This window comes from Cygnus olor, chromosome 9 (genome assembly GCF_009769625.2).
Source record: "Cygnus olor isolate bCygOlo1 chromosome 9, bCygOlo1.pri.v2, whole genome shotgun sequence".
Lineage (NCBI taxonomy): Eukaryota > Metazoa > Chordata > Aves > Anseriformes > Anatidae > Cygnus > Cygnus olor.
Window position 1 is genome coordinate 15,677,825 of NC_049177.1, and position 17,903 is coordinate 15,695,727.

At 47.3% G+C, this 17,903-nt stretch overlaps 1 protein-coding gene across 23 annotated transcripts in view; it reads right to left on the reverse strand.

Moving 5' to 3' along the window:
- Positions 1-17,903, reverse strand: part of LOC121074997 (LIM domain containing preferred translocation partner in lipoma) — a 336,312-nt gene that overhangs the window by 169,632 nt on the left and 148,777 nt on the right. The window lies entirely within an intron of this gene.

The window sequence follows — 17,903 nt, forward strand, 5'->3', positions numbered from 1 at the left end:
TGGCCCAGCACATGGTTTCTTACTGTCCTCAAATGGAGCTACTACCATGCCCCAGCAATAACTCTCGGGTTACAGGGACAAACATGTTGAAATGCTATAGCTCTCTCCCAGAACCAGGGCCGAGCAGAAAGCCTCCATCTCACAAGGATTTAGGCTGCTTTGGGGCTTTTCTTCTTGCGTTTCCCACAATGGTCCCATTGTGTTAAGTTGACTTGGAGGATTATGCAACTCGGAGCGCAATCTGCTGCCGAGGTGAGGCAGGACAAGCCCCACAGATGGAGAAGCTGTATTTTAACCGGATGCCCAGCTGGGCAGCCAAAGCTGGGTGCAGGTTTGGAGCACCTGGGTACTGAGAACATCTCTTCTGCAACATCCCAACCCAGATGAAGCTCACACAGAGCATAGCTGCAAGCCACTGGGGCCAGCGACCGGCCACCTGCACACCTGTTATTATTTTAAATCAATCTGTGGTAGCTGTACCTGGACAGTTCAACACTTCTTTATAATTTCCATCAAAAAAATAAGCTCCTTTGAGGAGGAGTGAAAAAGTTCAATTCATTTCTAGCTGACTCAAGGTGAAGGGCATGATTTGCAGTAGGCAGTCACGGAGTAACATAAAGAAGGTCCTTGGGAGAAGGGCTATCACTCAGGGAAGCCCACGCCCAGAGCAGACAACAACCTACAGCCAGGACACTTTTGGATCCAGTGCACCTCGCTTTATCTCTGTTTTCAAAGTGGCCTGGCCCTGCTTGTACCAGGCTGGTCGGGACACTCGCTTTAGCAGGAATACGAGTTCAAGAAAGCCTGCAAAGGATCCCCATCAGGTGTGACAGAGATGCCAGGAGCTTACACACCTAGCCAGACCACGTTTAGGGCATGCACAGAGGCTGAAGTTATTGAGTCAAGTAAAGCCTTACATATTTAAAGTCTTTTCTGAACCTGAGTCATAGTCAGTATTTGTCTTCTGTCCTTCCATGTCTGACTTATCTGCAAATTCCCCAGGCAGAGTCTCTCCATGTATGTGCAAGGACAGAGCTCAGTGCAGAAGAGCACACTCACAGCTTGACTATTACAATGAGAAGAATATAGAAGAATTATAAGACAACTCACCTAATTTCAACTGTAATGCCTGTTCAGACCATACCAGCACTTCCCCACAGACAGTCCAGCTCTGTTTGCCTTCATTCTCACCAAGTTACTTCAATTTTCCGAGCCAAAAATTTTCCTTTCCCTTTGGCTTGCTGACTGCTCCAGATAGGTTTTATTTAAATTTCATTTCAGGAGCACTAGATCATTACCTGTTTTACAGAACTCCCCAGTCATCAATCCGACACATAAATGGCAAGTTGGTCAAAGAGAGACAGCCTATGCAAAGCAGGAAGGCTCTGATCTGCCAAGCTTATACGTGCGAAGGCATTCATTAGTTCCTAATGATTATTAAATCTTATTGGATTACAATAAATTTGGCTTGACTAACAAGAAAATGGAATCTCCAAGGTGCTTTATGCAAGAACACATCATTTTAAAGACTGAAAGTCAGGTTAGAAACTACTTTCAAACTCCATTTTTCTTGCTTCTTTTTATTATAGAGGCAGTCAGTGTTTTTCCATCCAAACTATTGTTCAAAAAAGAAATACAGGAATTACCCCAGATTGTTACTCCTAGCCAGCTGTAGGTATCTGGATTTTTAAATCTGAAAAAGTCCACTTTCCTTTCCATTACTAGTACACTTCATGGCTCTTGCTTGGGTTTTCTCCATCCTCCAATTGCCAGCCTACAATAACTGCAGGGCAGCCACAGGCTTCCCAGCCTCAAAACCTGAGATTGCTCCACTCCAGAGAACGTTTGAGCTCAGTGGCCAAAAGCCAGCCTGGAAAGGGAGGAAGATGTGGAGGGCACCCAAGGCACCACCACTTGAGGTGGTAAATCGTGCAGAAGGTCAATGGCAGAACCAGGAATAAAACTGGGGCCCGCAAAGGGGCTGCTTGGTATCCTGGCTGTGCGACGGTGCTGACCCTGGAGAGGAGGGACGGCAGTGGATTAGAAGATCAGCCGATTTTATTTCTGCTTCTTAGCATTTCTGTGCCATATTATTCCCAGGTTCTCATTCCCCAGAACAATTATGCAACAGCTGACTAGCAAATGCTGCAGAACAAGTTGTAAGGTTGTAAAAGTTAAATGTCCTTAGGAAACCTAGAAAAATAAAATAAAAATAAAAGCATGGAAACATCTCCATTGATTTTGGGCTCTGCAAAAGATTTATTTATTCAATTAAAATATAATCAACATAGATTAAGAGCCCAATTCTACAAATGCTAAAGCACAATGCAGTGTGACAGTGCCAACGAGTAATGCTGCCGATGTGTGGAAGGGCCTATTGGGAAAGGACTAGACTTTGAGAACACCGGAGAGATGTTAATTCTCACAAAGGCAGGTTTCCGCTTGCTCTTTCTTCCCCATCTCCATGAATCCTGCGTTTTTCGCCCCATAGCGCTCCAGTCTCCACTGAGGGATTTGTTTCATGTGGAAACAGGAAAAGAATTTGCAACTCCACAACTTTAGTAAGAGAGGGTTAAGTTATTTCTGCTCTCATGCTCTTCGTCATGACGCTGCTATAAAAGTTTTATGATATTGCTCTGGAACAAAACGCAAGCACCAGCTCCCAAGGCACAACAGGTTAGTGCAGACAGGGCTTTGCTCTGAGGAACGCAGGCTGGTTAAGTCCAGGACGTTGCAAATATGAACACAGGAACCAGAAAGAGCTGCTCCTGCTATTTCTGTCGGGATTTACTGCATTGTTGCAGACAAGTCACTTGTGCACCCTCCGCTTCAGCTAGCAGTATATGGAAAAATGGGTTTAAAAAGGGAAAAGGATGCTTTCTTTGGCCTGGCCAACCTGAGTTCGACAAAAAGCAAACATAAACCAACCCAATCCAACAAATTACTCATGCCAGAGCCTATCTACTCACGTGAATTTCTGCAACGCCTACACTCCGATCCCCTGGCTCAGTCCCTGCTGCGAGGCAGGAGGGAGAAAAACAGCAGAGCCTCACTGCCGGGCCCATTTGGCCGCCCCTGAATTCCTGGTGTGCAGCTCAGAGCAGCTGTGACAGTAATCCACTCCTGCGCCCTGTCAACCCACGCTGTTCCAATGAAAACTGGCTTTAATTTTGCTAATCCTACCACCCAACACCAGCCCGTGTCACAGGTCCCCCTCACCGCCCCACGGGATGTGCGGTGCAGAACACGCGATGCAGATGGCGACGTGGGGCCTCACAGTTCAGCTCACTGTGCTAAAAAAGGCCGTAAGACTGTTCGCCAAGCTGGGAGATACAAAAAGCACAATGATTTCCCTAGGGGCACCTTTTTGTACAACCCAGATCACCTGCTCTTATCACACATCCTAAATTAGGGCGGAGATGCAAGAACCCTGCTGTCTGCCCAAGCCAGCTCCTCGCGAGGGGCTCAGAGAGACGAGGCAGCGCAGGGCAGCTGCCTGCGGGCTCAGGCACCTTTGGGCGACGGGAAGGAACCAGACTGGCAATGATGCACCACGGCGTTTGACACTGGCCAAACTTTCTTCCGCTTCCCATCCCTCGCAGCTCTTTGATGGCTGCCTGCTTCCTCCAGCTTGCGCCCACTGCTGCTGCCTGCCCCGCTCTGCTGGCAGGGGGAATCCTCGGTGGAAGTCAGAGCAAACGAAATGGCTCTCCACACAAGGAGCTAGCATCTCTTTCTACTCCACGGCCCCAGGCACTGGGCTCAGACGCAGCTGCAGACAGGGAAAGAAGGACGGATGGGGCTCTCATTCCCTCTTTTAGCCGGGGGCAGGCGGGGGAGAGGAGGGGAAAGATGTTTGGTTTTGATGGCATCCACTCTACCTACGAGAAGAGACTGTGAGAAATTTTAACCAGGAAGAAGTGATTCAGTCTTGATACACTTCAGACTGCTATTTGGGTTTGTTTTTTTTCTCGCTTTGCACTTTCTCCAACAATACCACTGCCAGAGGCAAAATCCTTTTCAGACACACACCCTTGCTACCCCATCGCCCTCACTGTACAATTTCCCAGAATTTCTTCTTTCCAAGGTTACAGAAGCCATCTAAAGCACAAAGAGCCACTGCAGTGGCAAAAAGATGCATCCTCGAGGGCATACATCAGGAAAATGAGGCACCCAGAAGCTGAGCTGCTGTGACTATTCTCCCCTGAGCCTAAAGACAAGTGCAAACATTTTGTTTCAAACTCTCCGACGTAAATTAAAACAGCTCAAAGAAGCTGCCCCACCAAGCACGCACATGCTGACAAGAGCTGACTACAGCATTTGGGGCGAGGAGGGTCTCGGATGCTTGATTGATGCAAAATTGCTGTTCCAGGCACCAAGGAGGGGCTGGAAAAGTAGTCTTGCCCTTTAAAAACAGACAGATTGAGTCTTTTGAAACAAATCTGAAATGATGGAAGATTTCAGCAGATGTGACCGCAGTGATTTCACCAGACGTGATTGTATCACGGATCTAATAGAAAAGAACTTCCCTGCTGTTCCATCAGGCTGAAGCCAGGCCTGAAATATCCTTTTTAGTCTTTTGATGACATCAAGGATAAAAGCCAAGGGGAAGTTAAGTTTTGATTTATTTTTCCCCTGCTCTTTCTATTTTAAGTCACAGAATAGTTTTACCTGGTTTATGTTTCTGAATATTAGCCGGACCAAAGAAAAACACTTCAAAAGTTTGAAGTGGGCTGTTCAAAGGTATCACTTTGTGTCTCTCTGACACAGCTGTCACTTAACGGAGTGACGTTTCTACAACTCTGGCCACTTTTGAAGATAAGGAGGCAGGTGGGTCTGCCTGCACCCCACTTAAAAAAGGGGGTTCAGGTGCCAATGACCACGCAGCGCCAGTCCCCTTGCTCCCCAGCAGCATTCAACCTACGTGTCAAATGCCTCCCATCAGCAAAGCTCACGTCAGCAGCAAACTGCAGGAGATGCTGCAGGGTAAAGGGGGCTGCCCTCCTAAGATCCAGGCACAGCTCCATCCCAGACCGATGGCATGGGTCTGGGGCAGCCACGGTCCCACTTGCAGTTTCTCCACCCATGTAAAATAAAATGTAAATAGCTCTGGGTACCTTCAGGGTTTATTTTCTCTCTGAAGCAACACAGTGTTGTAAAGAACTACACGGTTTATAGCTGGGGTAAAGGAACAAGGAGAGAAAAGGAGTTATTTGTTAGCATTGCTAGGAGACATCTTGCAAAATCTTTAAAAAAACAAGTTATAACCTCACTGTTGTGTAGGAGGCTTACAAGAAGGACAAATAATAAAAAAATAAAAAAGATAATAGAAGAAGAAAGCAAGAAACTGGAAGGTATCGGTCTCAAAGCAACACAAATGAGGTGTCTTGTCACACAACAAGCTGCTAAGCTGCAGAGCTACTTTTGCTGCATGACACTGTGGTTGCTATGAGTTTACGTGGATTTCAAAAGCAGCTCGAGAAACACGTGGACCAAAACTCTACCATGATAATTCAGAAAAAATATAAAAAATACTCTGTGCTTCCCTCTTACATTTCTGTCTGGCCACTCACCATTGACCCTTGCTGATCTGATTTGGCTCTTCATAGACATTCACACTTCCATCGAGCCTCCACTCGTGCTTTCTATCTGCCAGCTGTCACCACCCTGGAGTCACTCCGTCTGCTGGTGGGAACACGTCAGTCTCTGCAGGTTAATAACTGACTATTGCCTCAGTGCCAGGGCTTTGACCAACACCTGGAAACCCACTTCTTCCCTCCTTGTAGCTGAGATGACAGAAAATGCAGTCAATTGCACTCAGCCTCCTGGGACCCATATATGAAGGAGAGCAAAGACTTCATTGCCATTATGAATCTGTATTACACTGAAGTTTTTATATTTCCCTAGAGATCTGTCTGATAGGCTCTGCTCACATATCATAGTCAGGAAACATCCCTGTCCCAAGGAGCTTATTGGATACCAGCTCTGGAAAGGGAATACAGGCAGAGGGTTGGAAGCGAGGAGCTGAAGATGCACCTAGCTGGGCAAGCAAGAAACTCAAACAAGCTCCTTCTGGCCACCAGATGAAGACACTAACCCACCGGGCCAAAACAACTCCTTAATGGGCATCTCATTCCCTGCATTTGTTGTCCCAGCCCTGACAAAATAAGCCAGATGATGACAAACCACAATCCAAGCCATCAAATCGCCAGCTGCAATTTCACTGCAGGATCGTCCTGACTTCACATGAAGAGGCCCTTCCATCACCATTTAACAAGCCTCTGCCCTCTGTGCATCCTGAGAGGGGATCCAATCCCAAACCCAGCACCTTGGCTCTGCTCAGGGGCAGGATACCACCAGTGCGGATGGGCAGCAATAATGCCAGGGCAGAGCCCAGAACTACGTTCCCTTATGAACAGCTCCTGCCCCTAACCCTAGAGAAAAGCTTTTGCCACAGCTTACAGGGTTTATCCAGACTTGTTCCCAAGACCACAGAAGAGAATTTGGCCCTGGATTTTGGATGAGTACAGCCCAGGGAGTAAGATGTCAAACACTCCCCCTCCCATTGCCACCCTGAGGACAGCCAAAAGCAATTCTGTGAGGAAAGAGGATGCAGCATATAGGTCAGAGCACTGAACAAGAGCCGCCTTGCAGCCCCTAAGCACACATGTCGCTGTCCCCAGGCTGGAGATGCCAACACAGAGGTGCTGTGCTGCCTGCCACCCCCAGGCCCCACCTGCTCGGCTCCAGGACGATGTTATCCAGCCCCCTGCTCCCAGCATCACAGACACCTTTACTTAGGGCATTCAAACCTGCAGCAGGCCTTTTTGGGTTTCTAACCACTTACTTTTGCTCATGGAAGGAAGTCTTGGAGACTTCAACATCGGCTAAGTAAGGCTTTCAAGACTGCATCACCACTAAAAAAAACCCACAAAAATAGCAAAATGGCACATGCCATTTAGGCAACAGGAGGATCTTCACACTGTGAGCCAGCTAGCACACAAGGAAGAGACACCAAGATCCTCAAGCACATGAAAGCAACAGGATGGATTTGATAAGGAACAGTCCAGGGATGAAGGGAGAGGAGGAGTCCCACCAGCTGACATCTGCCAGAGCAGCAGAGCCGACAGTCCTGATAGTTTACTTACCATGTCTGATCAAAAGCTTTGGAAGTCTTGTCTGTGTTAAGTGCTACCAGATGCAAAATCAGCAGCAAGATGAGAAGTGTATTAATAAACTAAGGAGGCACATAAAGTTATTTGAAAGCTGAATGGGAAAGATGGGGAGGGAAGGGGGAGAATAAAACCAGTTTATTTTTCCATTAAGGCAATTTAATATTCTCCGGGTGGAGTTACAATCACTCGTCCTTGGGAATTAAATTGAATTAGCAAAATGTTCTTGTTCATCAGCAGAATATACAATATAAAGTGGAATATATCAGTTATTTCTTTATGTCTTCTGCAGGACAGCACTACTTCTCTGTTCACAGGGCAAGAAGAGTTGGCCATGAAACCCTTTTGACCCAGCGTGACTTTCAGTGACTGTAACTAACTTTATGGCAGCAGGGAATATATACTTTTTCCTTTAATTAATGCAATAATATTAGGACTCGTTATTGATAATTACGGTGACTGCTAAAAGTTTCCCCTTTCTTCGCCTACTCCCCCGCCAACTTAAAATCTGCTCCAATATTGTCACAAATTAACGTTTAATTAGCCATCTAGCAGAACTGATGTTCCCCACAGAGTATCGCTGCTTGCAGAAAAACCGAGAACTAAGAGGAGATATTGGATATTTCATCATCTACTTCCAGTGGGAACCATAACCAAAAAGTAACCAATTATCCCAATGCAGTTCCAAAGTTCAATCAATAACAGAAACCAAATAGCTCATTAGGTGTCCACTGCAGCAAAGGACGGCCTTTCCACTGACTCACATTACATGGAAGTTACGTTTATAAAAGATCCCATGGCGATGTCCAAGAGCAGAGACTCCCTTAACCTCCGCATCCTGGCCAAGTCGTAATCTTCCTCTTTCCTTTTCTGGTGTAAGAGAAGAAGGAAGAGGAGGATGCCTCCAACTGCACAGGACGTGTCTGACAAGCCACGAATTACACACGCCTACACGCACACATCTGTTGTCCAAGGCACTGCCTGAGCGAACCCAGCAGCCGCAAGAGGAGGTGAGGACACTCTCTTGCCATGTTCCCCCGGAGCAGAGTGGCTTTTGCACTCCATTTTGTTTCCTCCTCATGAAGACTGTGACAGCTCCTGAAACCCTTTGAAACTTCTAAGTGAACTATGCCGTCAAACACGAGCAGGCTGAAAACAGTGAGGGGCAAGAAAAGAAATGCGTTTTTGACAAGGTTTATCTTGGATGGTTTTCCATGCAAGGCTATCCGAATGGAAGCCACATGTTGGAAATTCACCTCCTAGAGCCAGCGTTGGAAGCCCCACCGCTGGAATACGGCACCCAGAGATGCAACAGCCAGGGAGCTCACCTCTAGAGTGGTGGGCAAGCCGTTCCAGCCAGCCCTCATCCCAGGACTCATGGTCCAGAGGGAGAAACACCGAACGCCAGCTCCTTCCCGGTGTTCTGCAATCCTGAGGCAAGGGAGGCTGAAGATTAGTGATTTCTCTTCTTCCAACACTTCTGGCAAGGCTGATGCTGAAATACTGTGTCCAGGTTGGAAGGCAGCGTTTTGAAAACTTGAGAGACTCCCCAGAGAAGCAGAAACAGCTGACAATGAGACACGTACAGAGCTCACTTGGTTTCACTTATAAAGGAGACTGAGTAGCTCGACAGCTATACCTAACCAGCTTCGCAGAATAAGAACGCCGGATACCAGAAGACTGCCCCATCTAGCAAAACAGAACAACATACAGCAGCCAGGGGGCTGAAGCCAGACCAATTCTGGCTAAAATAAAAGAGATATTCACTTTACGCCTAATAGTGCAGGTAATTAAATACTAGAACCAACTTCCAAGATTTCTTCATCTCTTGGTGTCTGCTGATCGAGCCTGGGCACCTTTGGTCTCTCCAGGTGACCGGGTGAGGCTGTGATGTGCAATAGGCAGAGGGACACAGCTGGCAATTTAATGGCTCTGCCTGGCCCCCAGATCCATGGAGGGGAGAAAGCGAAGGCGCTGCTGTGCTCGCAAAGATCTGCTGAAATCACTTTGTATTTGTACCACTTTAACTGGAAATTAAATTTACATGAACAAACTCTATCCCACACAAGCCTGTATATTGTGACAGTTAAATGAAGAGCTTTTAAAAAGGGACATGTCTCAGGCAATTTTAATCAAAAAAGATAGGTTTTGTTAAAGCTACCAATTTCAGAAAATTAAGGTTGACTAAAACTGTTTTTAAAAACTCCTTTTGGAATTTAATCACATGTTGGAAACCCATATGCAGCTGCTAGTGTCACCTGCAAAAAGACTGTATACAACATAAGCTTATGCTTAATTTTACACGTGTGCTGAAGTTCTATCAACTTCAATGAAGTTTAAGCACACAGTCAAGCTTCTCTGAATTTGAGAAAGCATTCCTGAACATGGGCTGTGAAGCTATTATGAAATCACCACCAAAAAATAAAAAATAAAATAAAAATTGGCCATTCAATTTTCACAGTCTGAATAAGCTCCAAGCGCAGAAGTTAAACATATAACATATTTCTGAATTTGTTTGCTTGTTTTGCTGTAATAGGAAGGGGTACATGCCAAAAAGTTTGCAAGGATTCAAGAACCTCCCGGAGAGCCTGGCAAGATGTCAGGAAAATGGACGTATAAAACTACATGAAAGTGGATGGCCCGGGTTTGGCTTCCTCAGAACTGAGTCAAGTTAAAAAATTTACTGTATGTCTCTCAAAGCTGAGAATGGGAAAGCCTGGACGCTGCATCAGTACACATGCTTAGGGCAGATGACGGGTGCTGGCTCGGAGGGCAACCTGTTGCAGCCCACCAGCAGCCTCAGATAAGCATCAGCCAGGCAGACCCATCAGGGCTTATACACTGAGGAAGGTCCTCACCTTCAAGAAGTTGGCTGTCTCCTTTTCCAAACCATTAGGCCTGCATTTCCATTCCCTTCAAGGCTGTAAGATGTTTGCCTAGTACTTGATTTGGCTGAATAACCACAGGTTTTCTTTCTTTTTTAACAACAAAGTCCTGTTTGGATACCCTACCTTCTAGACTTTTCCTAAGAACCTCAGGAGAAGGAAAAGTACCTGAATTACACAAAGCTGGAAAAATGAACAACCTGCACTGCCCAGAGACCACCATAAAACCTTGCAAAGAGTCTTCTCAGTATGCAGATCCTTCCCAGATGAGCTCTGAGGTTTTGTTCTGCTAATGCCCACATGCAGATAAATGAATTAAAGTTTTTTGTTTGTTTTAATCATGAATTCATGCCTGAAAACAGATATGCATCAGAAATCATGATTTCTACAGTACACATTAGGCCACAGGAAAATACCTCCTAACTCTGTTTCTGCTTGGAGCCAATACAGCCACAGAAGCCAAATGGCATTTACCTCAGTGCAGAAAACATCCTCTGTCTACATTTCCTTATGAGGGTCACCCAGTTTTAGCACCTGCTGCATGCTGCTCCCAGCAGGCAGCCCTGCCATCAGCCATGAGAAGTGCTGACACCCAAACACCTGCACAAACCCCAGCAGTGACATCTTTTGGGAAAACACAGAGCCATATTGCATGAGCACGGTGAATTTGCAGAGCCCGGTATGGGGAGAGCAAGTCAGAAGCGAGGGGAGTAACTGAGCTGAAGACGAAAGCTAGACCTGGGATGCGACAAGACATGAGGCTGTTTCCATGGCAAAACAGAGACGCGGAAACGATGAGATGGAGAGGGAAGGAGCTGTATGTCGGGGCTGCTGAACGAGAGACGCCTGTGCAGCACCTCTGACAGAGTCCTCGCTTGCTTGCTTGAGCAACACTTGGAGCTGCTGCAGCCTTCCCAAACATTTCTACTTTACTTTTCACACAACTAAAAACAAAGCCCTAAAAACATTCTGTGATGCTTTCCAGATGCTCTTTCTTACCTGTTCTTTGTGCATTAGAGCTAACCAACATCCTGCATTGTCATCAGCAGATCATAACGGAAGAATACAATTGTGGGGAATGGTCCTCAAAGATAGAATTTAATGGCAGCAAACATGTAAAATCATGCCTGCTTTTCTGTTCTGGAATAAATTCTTCCAGCTCTGGCTGCAACTTTTCTCATTGCTATTTCTACCACCTCTCAGCTTGCTCAGTCACTGTGCCACACGCTCCTCGAAGAGACAACACTTTCTGACAACAAAATCACCTGGCATGGCAACCAAAGCCTTGTTTTTCACCTGTGATAGGAACTAAAAAATGGACAGGAGACTGCATTTGAGCCACTTCCCTTCTTGGTGACTAGATGCACTCACATCATCTCCATATCCACGTCTTGCTACTGCCGGGCAAAATTTACACCTAAAATAGGATGAAGTTTGCCTTACACTTTGAACTACTCCAGGGCTGCAAAACCAAAGTTAGACAGACAAGAAGAATATGTGCATTTCCTTTCAACTTGTTTGACCAAAGCTTACTTCACTACCCCAAAATATTGTACTACTTAAAGCATCAAAACCAAGGTGGGAATCTGACTTCTGCCTGCTGTGTCACGTCCAAGCCTACCACCATGACCAAGCTTCATGGAAAGACTTTGTCATTTTAAACCACATCTTCCAACCCCAGCCAGCTTCACAGAAAAGGCAAAATAATTTGTATCCGCTGCAATTTTTAGAATTCCTTCTTGCTACTGACAGTTTGTTTGTCTTAGTCTCGCCGCTGCATTACAGTTCGCTAATGCAACACAGCCTACCCAGGATTTGACATGAAAGCAACCAATCCTGCAAAAGACCTTTCCTAGGACCTGCTAATCCAACAGAAAATGTGAATAGCACTCAGAAATGAGAAGAATGGAAATGTCTTCAATACTGATCATGTTATCTCACTCTCTTCCATCACTTAGCTCATCGGCTACAATGGGAGAATTCCCACGTCTTCATTATCTATTTTCCCCGTGTTTAAATAATTCTACCTTGGATACAATGATGTTTTTGCTTCCTTTTGTCTGTCACAGCCCGGTACTAGCTCAGTCTGACAGGACCAAATTGTCTCCTTTTTCTCCACGCCTCTGGAATTACATACCCCATTCAAGCCCCTATTACCCACGGGAGGATAACCCAGGTCACAGATCAACCTCCCTGCAGGTGTGGGCACTGGACCTGACTCTGTTGCCAGCAGGGTGACAGTTTCCCACAAAGAGATGTACCCTCATGAGCCAGGATGAGCCCACCAGGGCTTGTAGCCTCGGGCACAGCCACACTGCTTGGACCACGTGTGTAACACCACCTCGAGTCTTAACCTGGGATGGTTTTAGCTTAGCGATCTCAGAACATGCCAATCAGCAGTCTCTCTGACCTTTCTGTTCCCTATTACAACCTTTTAGATGGGCCCATGCCCTTATTTACATGTGATCTGTATTAGCGGCTGCTTTCTTCTGCTCCCTCACCTCATTACCCGTCGCATGGCAGATTACCAAAAGCTGCTTCTGTTCCTTCTCTGAAAGCATTTCACAGCCCCGTCACAACCCTCCTCCTCCCAGGGAATGCACGAGTGTGCACCAGCACAGGTCCTGGCACATCCTGCCTGCTCTGTTACTATATTAAACAATAACATAACAAATACATTAAATAACACAGTAATAACCATGATGAAAATAATGAGAACAGTTAACTGTTTGGATCCTTGCTTCCTTTGTAGTCCTTGCCGAGAGGTTTAGCTATTAAAGGCTGTATTGCATTATAGCATTGCCAAGATATTAATAGCCAGGCAGAGCGATGAATGGCAGGCTTACGCTGTACAATTAAAACTTTTCCAGTTCACCCTTTCAGTAAAATTTGTGGTTTATAATAAGCATCTTTGTCTATTCTGAAGAGAGTAAGGATTGGAAAGTTACATAGATGGGAACAGAGGTTCATTAAAGATTTAAAATAGAATGTGGTTTGGCATTGTAAAACAAACATGCGTATAAGATGGGTTACATCAAGAGCTGACTGAAAGACATGCTCAGTGTTCCTTTTCTCTTGTGATCCTGGATTTACTGGTCATGCTACCCACAGAAAGGATAAAAAAGCAGAAGGGATAAAATGTGCTTGCTTGTTCCCCAAGAACATGGAGGCCTACTCTATATCCCTGCTCATTATGCATTTCTCATATATATATATACACGTATGTGCATATATATATATAGTGTGTCTGCGTGCATATATATATACGTGTAGGTATATGAGAAAAACATATGCAATTTCATATACCATGCATCGAAATATTCATCAACATAAAGACTGTGAATTACCGATTTTTCTTACCTTAGTGCCCAGAGACCTCTATAACAGAACAAACACACATCGACCTGTAGGGAGCCGGTGAGCATTTACACATGCAGAGAGCATACATGTTATTTGTTCAAGTCTAATTCAGAACACAGCCCGTTCCCGTTTCTCAAACACACAAGGACAGCAGAAGGAGGGAGACAGATCAAAAGCATTCCTGCAAAGCCGAGGTTTGAGTAAGAGGGTTAACATTACCAGGTAATTTATTTATACTGTTGGGACACGGCTTCAATTTAGATAAAAGGCTGTTACTTATCACCTGGATTTTAATAAATCACATTAAGAGTCCCAGAAATCTGTAAAAGCGGGCTCTCAAACTGAAAGCCATACACACAGACCACGGTTTTATTTACAGAGCCACCGGGAGCGATCGCTCCTCGCCTGAGCCCGGGGAGGCAGTCAGCTAGAGCTGCGCGGCGCTACGGATGCTCCTCGCCAGCGAGCACCTAAACCCAGGCCAATAATCCCGATGATTAACAAAATCTAGCACTAGAGGGAGGCTGAACACACTTTCTGCTCTCTTTGGCCTTTTCGGCTCCTCCAGCCATTCAAAGGAAGGCGATTTCAAGGCAGGCCAGCACGCCGGCAGAGCCCAGCCGCGGAGATGCGCTATTTAAGGCAGCACCCCCTGTTGGCAAAACCCTGGCCCTTCCTTCCCCAGTGGTTCCTCAACACACGCACCCAAAACCAACAAATACACAAATTCCTCCGGAGCGGGTGAGTCAGAGCCCAGGAAGAGGCAGAGGCAGCAGCAGCACTTGCCCAGGGGCCGGCAGCAGCGAAACGCTGAGCCACAAGGACGGGGGCTGGCTGCTCGCACCCGGCGCACGTCGTCATGAGCTCCCAAGGCTGGCTCCTGGAGAAGGGCTCTCCTCTGAACAGCCTGGCGGAGGAAGGCGTGTATGCCTTCAGACCACGTTCTGTTATTTCTCCTCCCTAAACTCCCCCGGTGAAAGGAATTCCCCGTGTATCCCTACAGCTCATACAAGGGCAGGTGCCAGGCTGCTCTGTGACCCGAACGTGCTGAGAACTGGTGCTTTGGCTTCTGCTTTACACTGCACCCCATGCAGGCAGCACATCTGATCGCTTCTTCACTCTAAACCCCATCCTCAAGACCTTCTGCACGTCCCCTTTGCCATATCCCAAGCTCTTTCTGGTCTCAGCACCGGATGGTGTTTATTCATTAAGTCGCTGTTTTCACAGTACCGAGGCGGCACGATGCAGCCAACAATTGCTCTGGGATGCAGGAGATGTGGGCACTATTTTTAGCCTGCTGCTGGCCAGCCTGGTGACCCAGGCAAATCACTTTCCCCGCTTCAGCTTCCTTATCAGAGAGAGACCGGTATTTCTTTTGTGAAGTGCTTTGCAGCCTGTCAATAAAACATGCTGATAACGGCCGGGGGCTGTTGGGAAAGAGGTGATCTCCCGGCTGAGCACCGTCCGTGCTACGGTAGCAGCTAGGGTCCCAAATTAAAATCAGATCCGGGCCGCAGACACAGCACCTGTGGGCAATTAGCAGCGATTTGGAGATGCGTGTTTTACCGAGGTGGCCCTTGGCGGATCTGCAGCTCGGGGTCACAGCTGCTCGCAGCCGCCCAGCTCCTGCCCCGACAGCTCCCGTGGGCGCTGGAAAGCTGCAAGGCACCGTGTGAGCCTCTGCCGGACAACCCCAGCCCTCCGCCACCCCAATTTCCCCGAGAAATCTGCAGGATGCCCCCTGCAGGGTCCGGCCTCCCTCAGGATCGGACGCAGGGTAGGGAACCAGCTTTACACATCGCGCCGCACGGGTCTCATCCCAAGCAGCCCTGCCTGGCCAGGAAGGAACCAACGGCCGGTGCCGTCAGCAAGGGTCCTGCTGGGAGCAACACCAGGCACTTGGAGAGGTTTTCTGTAAGGGTTGCTCACGTTTGCTTTCCTTCAGAATGCCTTTTTGAGACTAGAAGGCAAAAAGAAAAAAAAAAAAAAACTCCCTCCCTCCCAGATCTATCTATTTCCCTTTGACAAACAGTGATTTCATTTTTCTTTCCGTCCAGGATTTTTTTTTTTCTCCTTTTTTTTTTTTTCTTCTAAACTGAGCACAAGCCAACGTGGCAAAAAGCTCTTTGCTTATGTCCTTATTTGTCAAACACGCTATCGCCGCGCCCTCACCACCATTCTGGGAACAAGCCCTTGCCTCTGCTGCCTGACTTCAGCCGAAGGGGAACTTCCCAACACAACTGGCCCCCAGCTCCAACACGCTGCTTTTTTAAAATAAACATTTCTTTTTCTTTTATTATTTTCTTTTTTTTTTTTTTCCAAAGCATTACAGTTAATAAGAAAAGAGTCAAAATTTCCTTCCCCTTTTCTCCTGCCCTGCTGTGAATCTGAACGTGATCTAGATGAGAAAACAGAAATTACAAGAAAATGCCAGATCTATTGCGAAGTTATTTCATGGCCCACTCCTCCTTTGATTTCAGCCAGTGTAGGCATCTAGAGGGAAGTTAGCTACTAAAGTACCTTTTTGGATCTGATCCTAAGTGGTCAGCTCCACTGTCCAAACAGAGATCCAGAGATAAATAGGCCTATGAAAACCAGGCATTATTATTTTAACTGCTACTCCATAAACTCCAACTTAAACTGTAATAATCTGTGCAGCTTGTAGCTGTCTGCTAACGGTAATGCATGAAATGATAATAAACTAAACATATATCTATCTGCTGCTGCCCTCATCAACTTAACACCTAGTATAAAAAACTTTACCTGGAGCCACAGTGCACATTTTTCACGAGCTGTCAGCGGCACGAAACCCTCTGCCATACAGAGAGAATTTCTGCTGTAAAGAGCCTGCTTTGCTGGAGATCAGTTTCCAGCAGTGGAGCAGACCTGGAGGGCTTGCAGCGAGCCCCAGGAGCAGATCCTTAGACCTGCCCCACACTCAGCAATGGGATCGTCTGCTCCGGTGTATGCATTTAATGGAGGGGGAGCAGAACTGAAGTGACCTGGTATCAGAGAGCAGACCCGGGTTTAGCTCGCAACACGAGATCCTGCAAGATCCTAATTTTCCACTGGCTTAGGCCTGTTCCCAATATATGTAATTGAGGATGGAAGGAAAAGGAAAGGGGAAAAGGAGACGAGAGCAGACTAAAGGCAGGTGTCTGTGTCTGCTGGGTACACCTGGCCGTGGTGACACACAGGACTGCAGGGATGCAGCCCCAAGGCTTGCTTTTCTCCCACTAGGCTGCCATCGGAGGAATCCTGATCTAACCAGATCCCTGCCAAAACCAAGGCCGTTAACACTGCCCCAGCCCTGGCTTTCCAAAGGCAGAGGGAAAGGGTGTGACAAATAACAATTTCATGAGCTCAGCGGGGAAGAGCCGTCCGTCTGGTGGTTGTACCAACAGGCGAGTTTCAGTGAGAGCCCCGTGCTGCTGTGGCACATCTCCGGACAGTCGGAGGATTGAGGCGCGAGGATCACAAACCCCTTCCAAAACATGTGGCAAGGTTTCCTCCTTGCAAAAGCCCTTCCCAGGCCATGGCTGGATCTGGAGAAGCACAGAGGCACCACTACAGCCTCTTCCCATTGCACGGGGAGCCAAGCTCTGCCCCGCAGCAGGCGCCTGCTGCGCTGCTGCTTCCCAGCACCCCGGCTCCCAGGAGGACCACACTTCTTGGAGAGATAAGAGGCAGAACAACACTTGCTGGGGAATTACTTCATTCCCCCAAGGCTGGGAAAAGCCATGCTCCTCACTTGGCTAATGTCTCCAATGGCTGCAGCCTTTCCTGGCAGTGGGAAACATAATTGTCATTAACCCCTTCCCTCTCCAAGGATGCTGAAACCATCACGGGAACATGCTTAGGCTTTGTGATAGCCTCCGAACATCTTGCTACAGGCAAGAGATCACAAGAAGCCCATGATGGAGAGAAACATTTTCTTTTTACGAAGGCACAAAGTGGATGAATTGACTCTGGAGTTTGTGGCGGGGTGAGTGAGGAACGAAGTCAGACCTCTTGAATCCTGTTTAATGCCTGCCCACTGGGCTGCTCCCAGGCTCCATCGAGGGACACAGCACTGCCACCACCTTCCTGGGCCATCAAGGGCAGCCCCATGCCACAGACACCTGGTTACACAACTCTGACCAGTCTCAAACCCAGATCACGCTGGCTTTGCCCTCACCACTGCTCCCAGAAGGCTCTTTCAGACCTTTGCAGCCCTGGTGCTTAGAAACTTGCTAAGCACCAGCACGGAGGTACTCTGGGCAAGCTCAGCGCCTTCTGTTCCTGCCTGACCTAGCACAGCAGTACCCGGAACTCAGGTGGGACGGCGATGTCTGCACAAAGGTGGTCATACCTCCCGATCACACAGGACATGCCGCTGCCTCATGCAGCTTAGAAGTTGTGCTTTCACCCAGATGGCAAATCTGGAGGATCCAACCTAGCAAAAATGAGGTGGAAAGGGTCCCAGTGACATCACTGGAGCCCAGGC